This window comes from Octodon degus, unplaced genomic scaffold (genome assembly GCF_000260255.1).
Source record: "Octodon degus isolate 3935 unplaced genomic scaffold, OctDeg1.0 scaffold00090, whole genome shotgun sequence".
NCBI lineage: Eukaryota > Metazoa > Chordata > Mammalia > Rodentia > Octodontidae > Octodon > Octodon degus.
This window is the reverse complement of record NW_004524666.1, coordinates 4787605-4798262: the sequence shown is the minus strand read 5'-3', so window position 1 is coordinate 4798262 and position 10658 is coordinate 4787605. Positions and strand designations below refer to the sequence as shown.

At 38.2% G+C, this 10658-nt stretch overlaps 1 pseudogene; it reads right to left on the bottom strand.

Moving 5' to 3' along the window:
• Positions 1-1257: 1257 nt before the first annotated feature.
• LOC105743009 lies at positions 1258-1932 on the bottom strand (annotated as a pseudogene).
• Positions 1933-10658: the final 8726 nt, after the last annotated feature.

Genomic DNA, 10658 nt, shown 5'->3' with positions numbered 1-10658 from the left:
CTACCACTTAAGGCTAATTCTCTGTCACTGTTACCTAGCCCACTGTGGTGGTTTATATCTAGATATCCTCCAACAGCATCATGTGTTCATAGGCAGGGATTTTGGAGGAGGGTTGGACGTGAGAACACTAGGCTGACTTGCTCCTAGCAGGTGGGTCTGGGAGGGGAGGCGAATCACTTTGGGCAGGACCTCCCAGGGTGCATCTGTCTCCTGCTGGGCTTCTCCCTTCTCGCTCTGCTTCCTGGCTGACACAGTGTGAGCAGCTTTCCTCCACCCACACCCTTTCACCATGGTGCCCCTGTGTTTAAGCCTGCCAAACATGGGCTGGAACTCCTGAACTACAAACTAAAATAAGCCTCTTCACCTCAAGGAGCGCGTGTCAGGTGTTTTGTCCCAGCAGTGAAAAAAGTGACTAAGAAACCCACCTCAGTTACATGCATGTGTTGTGTGGAGCTGCAGACCACTAGCTGGAGATTACTCAGTGCATTTTACCTTGAGCCTTTTTACTTCATCCCCTTCAGTATCTTGAACCAAGAATCTGAAGATTCCCCTGGGAAAGTCTTTCTGGTAATCAGAGATTCCAGGAAACAGTCCTCAGTGGTGCTAGGAAAAAGAATCAGGCTAATGCTGCAGCTCTCAGAAAAGCCCTCTGTGACATGTTGTTAGGCCAGTCAATGCTGTTTCTGGAAACCTCTGGGAAAGTAACCATTACACAATCATACATGTTCTCTGAATCAGTTGTTGAGTTTTATGTTGTTTTTGTCTCTTAGTGTGTGTTACTTTTGTAAACTCTGGACCTTGTTGCACTAACCTAAGAAGGAAAGAGGTCCTCATATACCTTGATTGCAATAAAAAGATATGGACATTTCTAGAAGTTAAGTATAGTAAAGGAACAACGGAGCTAGCTCAGGCCCAAGGAAGAAGCTGGGGTGATGGACTGTGGGAATCTCGCAGGAATAAAAAAATCCCTAACGCTGATCTCTTCCTGTTCCTGATGATACCAGGAGGAACTCTACCAACCTTATAATGTCATTATAAGGTAGACTCACTTTCTCAGAGGTGGTAATGCAATATGCACATGTACAAAATGAAAATGAAGCCAGGTGAGGTGGTGCATGCCTGTAATTCCAGCATTCACGAGACTGAACAAATCTCCCACAGCCTTACATTTCAGTTTTTTTCCTTCAAAAGCAGTGAGTTGTGTACAGGGGGTTAAGTGCTTTATAGACAAGAAAAAGAAACTGCGTTAGAACCAACTTATTCATCATCATCCTTTCCTTCATTCTCCTCATCCTCTTCATCTTTTTCCTCCTCTTCCTCCTCATCTTTTTTCTCCTCCTCCTCCTCCTCCTCCTCCTCTTCCTTCTTTTTCTTGCTTTTTTCAGCCTTGACAACTCCCTTTTTTGCTGCATCAGGTCTTTCTTTAGCCCGGTGGGCAGCGATGTCCTTTCCATACTTCTCCTTCAGCTCAGCGGTCTCCTTCTCGTGTGGCTGCTTGTCATCTGCTGCAGTGTTTTTCCACGTTTCTCCAAGTTTCCCTGCGACGTCACCAATGGGGAGGCCCGGATGTTCTCCTTTGATTTTTGGGCGATACTCAGAACAGAACAAGAAAAAGGCCAAAGGAGGCCTCTTGGGCACATTGGGATCCTTGAACTTCTTTTTTGTTTCTCCTTCAGGACGAATATAAGTTTTCATTTCTCTTTCATAACGAGCCTTGTCCACTTTTGCCATGTCTTCAGATTTTCCTTTTTCTTTAGCAGACATGGTCTTCCACCTCTCTAAGCACCTCTTAGAAAACTCTGAGAAGTTAGCAGAAGCATCTGGGTCCTTATTCCTGTGTTCCTCTCAGCAAGTTGACACAAAGAATGCATATGATGACATCTTGCCTCTTGGCTTCTTAGGATCTCCTTTGCCCATGTTTACTTGTTTTCCTCAGCGAGGAACAGAGTCACCCAGTGCCCGTTCAGCTGTCACTTGCCCCGGCGCTGTCTCTGTGCATCTCAATGTACTGCAATGGCTGTAAGTAACTCGTTTTCATCTTTAGGGATTAAAGATAACACTGCCTCCAGGAGAGTGAGAAATACAAATAATAAGCACGTAGTCATACATGTAATTCACACACACACATATCTTCTTTATAGATAAAAGAAGAAAAAAATGCATAGCCTCATTAAGCTAACCAAAGATATAATTTTAAAACTTCATATCTTTATTGCTCAAGGGAGTCTATTTATGGTTGGAGTGGTGACCAGGAGGGAGCCTTTGTAGACAGAGTTTAAGTCACGTGACACATTCCTTAGATCATGTAGTATAAAGTTAGTGGGCTCCTATCTCACTTCATTTACCTGCAAATGATTTGAGGTAAATTAAGGAAAAAGTTCTATATTTGAAATGCTCAATGTTAGCACATTTATAATTGTCCATGGATGTTTCAGGGTGTTCCTAGCTAATGACTCTTGCCATACAATAAAACTGAGATGTATTCTATGACTAGGACAAAATGCCTGACAGCCACAATTTAAGAGACCACAGGTTTATTTTGGCTTATAAGGTCAGTGGGTTCAGTCCACCATTGGCTGGCTCCAACACAGAAATGACATACTGGAAGGGCCATTCTAGGAAGCAGAAAGAGAGAAGAAGAACCAGGGACAAGAGCATTCCCTTCCAATCACACCCCCTTAACTGCCTTCTCCAACCAGGACCCACCTCTTAAAGGAATTCACCTACAAGCCCATCAATGGACCAATACACCGGTTAGAACAGTGAGTCTATGATCCCATAACTTTCTAAAAGTCATTGCCCTGAGCATGAGACTTTCTGGGGACTTAGATCCAAAACACAACAGATGAAGCCAGATGCCAATGATATTTCATCATGACAGAAATTTCAGCTATTCTTTGTACAAGTCTTATGTTTAACTTAGATTTTTAATGTCATCTTTACTAAACCATGTGTTTTATGTTCTCTTAGAACATTTCTGTATATTCACTGTTTCTCTACTTATTTATTTGTTCAAAAACATTTGAATATGTACCTATATCATCAGGATCATCAGTAGACCACAGTCGAAGTTCTGCTCTCTTGGAGTTTCTAGTCTAGTATGAGAGGTATATAAGTAGAAAATTAGCAATGGACAAATCAACCAGTCTACCAGCTAGCTAGCCAGCCAGGCATCTAATAACAGATTCTTGTTAAGAACAAGCAGCTAGGAGAGAGATAGAGCTATGCAAAAGGGGTGTTGCCTCAGACAACAGAAGATTTCTCTAAGTAAATGAACAGAATTGTAAATTGAAATAGCTGGAAAAATGTGTGACTGGCAGAGGGAACCCAAGGTGCAAAACCCACATGTGGGAACAGCTAGGTTCCTGGGTATAGCCAGGAGATACACAAGGAGGTGTACAGGATGACCTTAACTGTGAGCTTGACTGGATTCAGAGAGTATCAGAAAGGTGATCTGATCAGTAGGGGTAGGGTACTATCCTCACCAGCTGAATGTGCTGTTAGGAGGCAGGGCCCAGGTGCAGGCAGGGGTAACTTTAGAGGATGCACTGCTTGGTGCTGCTCTTTCCTCTGTTCTGTTTCTCCACTGCCATCCCATGGGGTGAGCAGATTTTCTATACTATGCTCTTCTACCTCAATGTGTTGCCCCACTTTAGACCCATAACAGAGGAATCATCTGACCAAGGACTGAAACTTCTGAAACTGAGCCAAGTAGACTATTTCCTTTCAATTTTGTAGGTCAGACATTCTGTCCCAAAATGGGAAAGCTGACATAATACCAAATAAATGCAATTTTGAATAGAAATAGAAAAAGATGGTGTGGATCACTTTGGATCTTGTAGGACATAATAAATGCCTCAAATTTTATTCTATGGAGAAAGTGAATTTAAATTTATGGAAATACATTAAAAGAAATAAGTAGAGGAATGATATGACACAATTTGTGTTTTTAAAGTATTTGTCACTGCTATGTAGAAAATAAGTTTTAGGGGGCCCAAGAAGAGGCTGAATACCACGAAGGAAGATATTTCAATAATTAGGGAAAGAGAGCAAAGTGGTTTAGCCTAGACATAGGTCATTTCCCAAAAGTTAAAAGCAGTAGGCTGTGCTATTTGATTGCATGTAGCTATCTGTGAGGAATAGGTTAGGATAATTCCAGTGTTCAGCCTAAGAAAATGATTTAATAGCAGAACTGTTCACAGAGGTATAGAAGAGAGAAAGAGGGGTTGGATGACAGGACTTGGATCAGTTCAAATATGACATGCGTAAGTGAGATGCAGATGAGGTAGGTACCAAGATGGAGGCTTGAGCAGACAGTTTGACATACAAGGCAGGAATTCAATGCAGAGTCCAAAGCTGGAAGTAATACTCTGGGGATTTCTTTGCATGCATGCTATCTAAAGTTATGGAACTAAGGGAGATCATGTGAGACATAAATTTAGGTAAAAAGTAAAGAGATACAAAAATTGAGCCTTGAGACATGCTAATATTTAAACAGAAGGAAGAGTGGGAAAGTACACCTAAGGTCTAGAAGAACAGAACCAGGAGATAGTACCAGAGAAACCAAGGGAGGGAAGAGTTTTAAGAAAGAAAGGCCACTATCAAGAAGTCAGCCAATAACAAATTCTAGAAAGGCTAGAAAAAGGAACACTTTTCCACTGCTAGTGGGAGTGTAGGCTGGCTCAACCACTGTGGAAATCAGTGTGGAGAGTCCTCAAAAAAGTAGGATTAGAAGTCCCATTCAATCCAGCTATCACCTTCCTGGATATTTTTTTCAGAAGAACTGAAAACATCATACTACAGATATTTGTGCACCCATATTTATAGAAGCACAGTTTGTCATAGCTAAGTGCTGGAAAGAACACAAATGCCAACCAGTTGAGGAATGGATTAAAAAAGATGCATTTTTACACAATGGATTATTACACAGCTATAAAAAAGAAACTAAAAAAACTAAAAAAGGTTTTTATAGGTAAATAGATGCAACTAGAGGCCATACTGATAAGTGAAATAAATCATACCCATATGTGTAAATATCATATTGTCTCACTAGTGTAAGAACCTGAAAGAGTATATAAAATTGGAAGGTAGAGAGAAAGAGCCTGTTCAAAGGGAAAGAACAACCAGGATGAAGAAAAGGACAAAAGAAAGAAAGAAGGAAGGGAAAAAGATATATAACTATATATCTATATATTTCTATCTCTATAGATATAGTTCAATCCTATAAATATATATATGTGTGTGTGTGTGTGTGTGTGTGTGTGTGTGTGATAGCTTGGATAATTATACTGCTGGTTTCCGCTGGTCTATTGAAAGAAGCAGGTAATGCTTATTTTTTTATTCTTCTTTTTAATTTCTTATAACTTTTTTGATCAATTTTGCATGCTTATGTCTGGAAACCTAAAGAACTAATTTGAAGACATGCAATGTAACCACCATTGTTGAATTCCTATTATTTTGTTTAGTGAAATTCTGTATTGTTTCAAATGTTTTTTAAACCATTTTAATTTTCTTTTTAAAAAATAGAAAAAATATAGAAAAAGAGAAATAGCCTGAATGTGCAGCAACCGGAAAATGATTTACATTTTCATTTTACATTACAGGCTAATGATTTATAATATGAGAATACTATACAAAGATTAAAAACAATAGGGACCTTCACATTTAACAATATGAAGGCCATTTGTGACTAAGTTAATATAGAACTTATAAATTAAGCAAGACCAGTTTATTTAAAATGATGCACAGGTATATACTGTTGGGAAGAGGTACAAGAAAGCATCAGCATTAGTTGTTTCTGAATGCTGGATATATTGGTTGACTTATTTTTTTTTCATTTTGCTTATATGTGTTTGTAATTTTTCTATAATGAACATATATCATTAAGGTAAGACTTTTAAAAATAGCTTATATTTACTAAAAACACAGTAGAGAGTTAAATCCTACAACTCTAAGAGCCAGTGTATTATAGTGGATAAAATAGTCATTAAAAAATATTTCCAAGATCTGAAAAAGAAAAGGTGGGAATACCTTTTAAAAGTGTAAAAGTGCACTATGGTTATGAAAGATGATATTAACGGAAGCTAGGGGAAAGGCACAGAGGAAAACTCTGAACTATTTTTATAAGCTCTAGATGAGTCCAAAAGCATTTTACAGTAGACATCATAAAAAGAGTTAAAAGCAATTTAAGAAGAAGAGCAAGCACGCTCCTCAGAAGTCTGCCCAGAAGAGGACTTGAAGTTGAGTGTGTGGATTGGCAACATGATCTGAAGTGGGGGGAACAAAAGGTCAATGAGAATATTTTTATGAAAGAATTGGAGATGAGGATGTCAAGATAATAAGGACAGACAAATCTTGGAAGGATTATGCAGTAGATGAAGGTGCAAATGGAGCTAGAGGAGCATATTTAAACACAGGTAGAGTTGAAGTTTCTATTGCGCAAATTGGTGCACTTCATTTACTGTTATTTCTTAAATCATTAAAGTCTGTATTCGCAGATAGTTGAGCATTTTCTCCTGCTATTCATGAGCTTGTTTTTCACCATCACAAACTATAATTTAATCAAGATCCTTAAAATTAGTTCCTTAGGTTTCATCCTGTTGCTTATCACTTTGGAGTAGTTCAATGTGTTTGTCTAATATGACCTAACATAGGTTGTTTTATACCCAAGTAAATACATCACCAACTCTTCTTAACACTTTTAAAACTACAGGAACATTCAAACTTGTGCACAGACTTGAGATTCAGGTTTGTATATTGCATGTTAGGTGTGTGTGTGTGTGTGTGTGTGTGTGTGTGTGTGTGTATGTGTGTGTATGCATGTGATGCAGTTAAACAACAAAATTAATTAAGGAGCTCTTGTGGAAAGAATATAGCTTTGGGTGTTGTGCAAATACAGAGAATACAGGCAATGGAGTATTTAAGTGCCATGTGCATCCCGTGAATAAGGAAGCCAGAATGTTCTGACTTGCAGTTGTTATGGCCCAACTTCACATGTTGACTCATTTCTGTGGCTGCTTTTTAATTTTGTATCTCAAAGGACCACATACTCTAAATTATTCTCCTTGACTATTGCCTGTCTACACTTAACTAAAATCAAAGACTCAGGCAGAGCTATGCATTTTAACTGACAGTATGCAGCAATTGCCTAAGTGTAGAGCAGAAAAATACATGAAGCCCTCCCCTGTCGCAGTTGCTTATCAGAAAGATCCAGCAACAACAGAAGGAAAACACTATTTCACAAAGCACATAAAATAGGCCAAACAGGCCTCTAGACCAATGGCTTAATTACAGCATACGGCAGTGTGGCAAACCATGTTTAGCATTTCAAACTGCTCCATGTGTCTCTCAAGAGAAAGGAAAGCGCACCCCAAAACCCCACAGAACTTCTCACTTGATACAAAGCCACAGGTATCTCAGAATAGTATTGTTTGTTTTATCCTTAAGTTTTCAAACCATCTCAAATTATAAGAGCTCAAATTTGAGGGGCTCCTTTATGCTCACTAACCCAACTGTTAGCCAGTCTGTTTTTCTGCTTGCCTGAGGGTTCTAATTTCTCTGTTCTAATGAAACCTGAGTGTTATTGGAATTCATGATATTTGCAAATCTGATGGGTGTAAAGTATTTTGTGTTTTTTATTTACCCAAAATACTATTTCACTGAAAAATTCATCAGAGACATAAAAAATCAATCCATAGTAGATTCTAAACCCAACAGGGACTGCAAGTGCCAGAAATGTAAATGGTGCAGCCCATCGGTAATGTTCAGAGCCTCTCTACCACCCTCAGAGAAGGGCAGAAGAAAGCAGGAAAAAGAACATGAATAATCTTCTAAATTAGATGAAGATATCAATTTACAAGTTTAAATATGACTCTAGGAGAAAAATAATATAAAAATCAATAAAAGTTGGTTTTTTTTTTAAAATTCAACAAAATGGACACTCTCTAGATGAAACAAGAAAGAGAAGCCCAAAATTGCTAAAATAAAAATGAAAACATGACATTTTATTGGCAAATTTATAGAAATAAGTCATAAGAGAACAGTATAGACAACTGTATGCTAATAAGTTACTTAGGTGAAATAAGAAAAACTTCCCCAGAAGACACAAACAAGCAAAACTAACTCAAGAACAGCTAGAAAATGTTAGTAGACATATGTCAAGAAGATTAAATTAGTGAGAAAGACAAAAATATCCTACACAGAAAGCTCAGGAACTTTCCTAGTGAAGACCAGCAAACAAAAAAAAAATTATTAATAAAACGTTAACATCGATTCTTCAGAAATGTTTCACAAATGTAGTGTAGAATACTTCCCCAAAATATTAATTTTATGAGGCCAGTTCTACTCTAATACTCTAATCAGACGGATAGTACAAGGACAGATAACTACAAACTCTATTAAGTTAAACACAAAGATCCTCAGCAAAATATTGGCAAGTTGAATCCAGCAATATATAATGAAAAAAAAAATTCTCTACTATAACTGTGCTGGTCAGAATTCTTTGGAGAAACTAAGCCAATAGGATGTCTGTTTGTCTATCTGAAATTTATTAGAAGGAGTTGTCTTATACAATTATGAAGGCTGAAATATCTGCAATCAGCAGCTAGACACCCAGAAAGGCCAACGGTGTGGGTCCAGAGTCTGAATTTCTTAGAAGCAGCAAAGTTGATAATATTAGTTCCAGCTTAAGAGACAGAAACCTGCAACCCAAGATCTGATGTTTCAGTTCAAGTGCAATGGTAGGAACAGACTGATGTTTCAGCTCAAGTAGTCACTGAGGAGGAGTTCTCTTATAGCTGGAGGGTCAATCTTTTTGTTCTGTCCATTTTCCAACAGGTTGGATAAGGCCTATCCACAGTAGGAGGCACCATCTGCTCTCCCCTGATTCAACCATTAATCTTATCCACCCTTACCCTCACAGACACACCCAAACAAATGATGTTTGACCAAATATGTGGGTACCCTGTACCCCAGGCAAGTTCTCACATGAAACTGACAAGTCTACTCCTTTTCAACTTGACACTCATTTACATTGCCTAAAACCACATTAATCTTAAAAAGGGGGAGAGAACAACAATGAGGTGATAATGTCAACTAAAAGGACATAATTATCTTAAACATGCTAACTCCTCCAGAAGAGGAGGCAAAATCCTTAAGTTATATTTCCTTTTATGGGCATCGTGAAGCTTAAAACCTATTTATAAAATTAATAATACCTAAATACTATTATATAAACTCATTCCATTTTTGGTTGCATGATATAGGAATGAGATGAAAGAAAACAAAATCATAGGTATAGATAAAGACATAACGATGTAGATATGTATACAAATGAAGGTACAACAAAATAAGGAAGACACATTTGAGACAATTATAGTCCTTATAGCCACCCTCTTCTATAGCCCATTCTGTATTCTCTTTGCCTTAGAAGGCACCTCAGTTAGTTCTGTTCTTTCACAGATGAGTGACCTGAACCTTTATAAATGAAAGGACTGAGCTATCAGTTTTATGTGGATGGTATTGTATTTTTCTACTGATGTTAATCATCAACCATGATCTCAATACTAAGAGACAATCCATATTCTAAGCATTCTCTTTCTTACCATCATGATGAAATAGTAATCCTATTTTTTCTTTTGTAGTTATGATCAATCACCTTAGTCAGCAATGTAACTCCTTTCCTTGTTGATTCATAGGCAATGAAGCTAAATGGACAGACTTCCAGTTTAATGGAATCTCCTGATAAAAGAATTCCTCTCTTTAGGCCAGCAGAACATAAGGTCATGATCAAAAGTTTTATTAGTGGGTCACTAGGGGCAGCAGTAAATGATGTTACTGTCATCTCTATCCCTCCATTCTTGAACCCATAAATCCTTCCTATGGGACAAAATGTACCATATACTGGACACTGACTGAGAGAAAAACAAGAGCGTTCTGTAGACTATTATCCTGAGCCTGTAAGGTATTGCCACTCACTTTCCTTTAAAGGATTATTTCATTGTTCTGCTAAGCCAGCTGCTTCAGAACCATGAGGAACATGGCAAGAACAGTGAATTCCACAAACCTGGGTCCATTAGGGATTTCTTTTGCAAGAAGTGAATTTCTTGGCCAAAAGCAATGTTGATGGATGGGACACTACGCCGATTGACAGGGCATTCTATAAGTTGGAAAGTATAGCTTGAGGAACAACACTTTCTACATGGCAGGAAATCCGTATCCAGAGGAATTGTCTATTCCAGTGAGGACAAAATGTCTTTTTAAATGATGGATGTATGCCAATGTAATCAACCTTTTACCAGGTCTTGGTTGATTATCCCAAGGAACACTATAATATAAAATTCTTAGTGTTGGGCTTTGTTACTGGTAGATTGGCACTGAGCAGTAGCCCTACCCAGATCAGTACTGATTAGTGGAATTTATGTTGCTAATCTCTAGCACAATCTCCACTCCTCCACCTTTGCCTTTTTGTTCAAAAACACCTTGGATGCTAATAGGCTGGATGGAGAAAGCAGCCAACTAGAATCTATAGGACAGGTTGTCTCATCCATTTGATTATTAAAACCCTCCTCTGCTAAAGCCATACCACACTTGGTTGAATACTTGTATGGATGCAAATATGTTCACAACTTGCTCATTCAGAGAGGTATATCCTTTTTTAT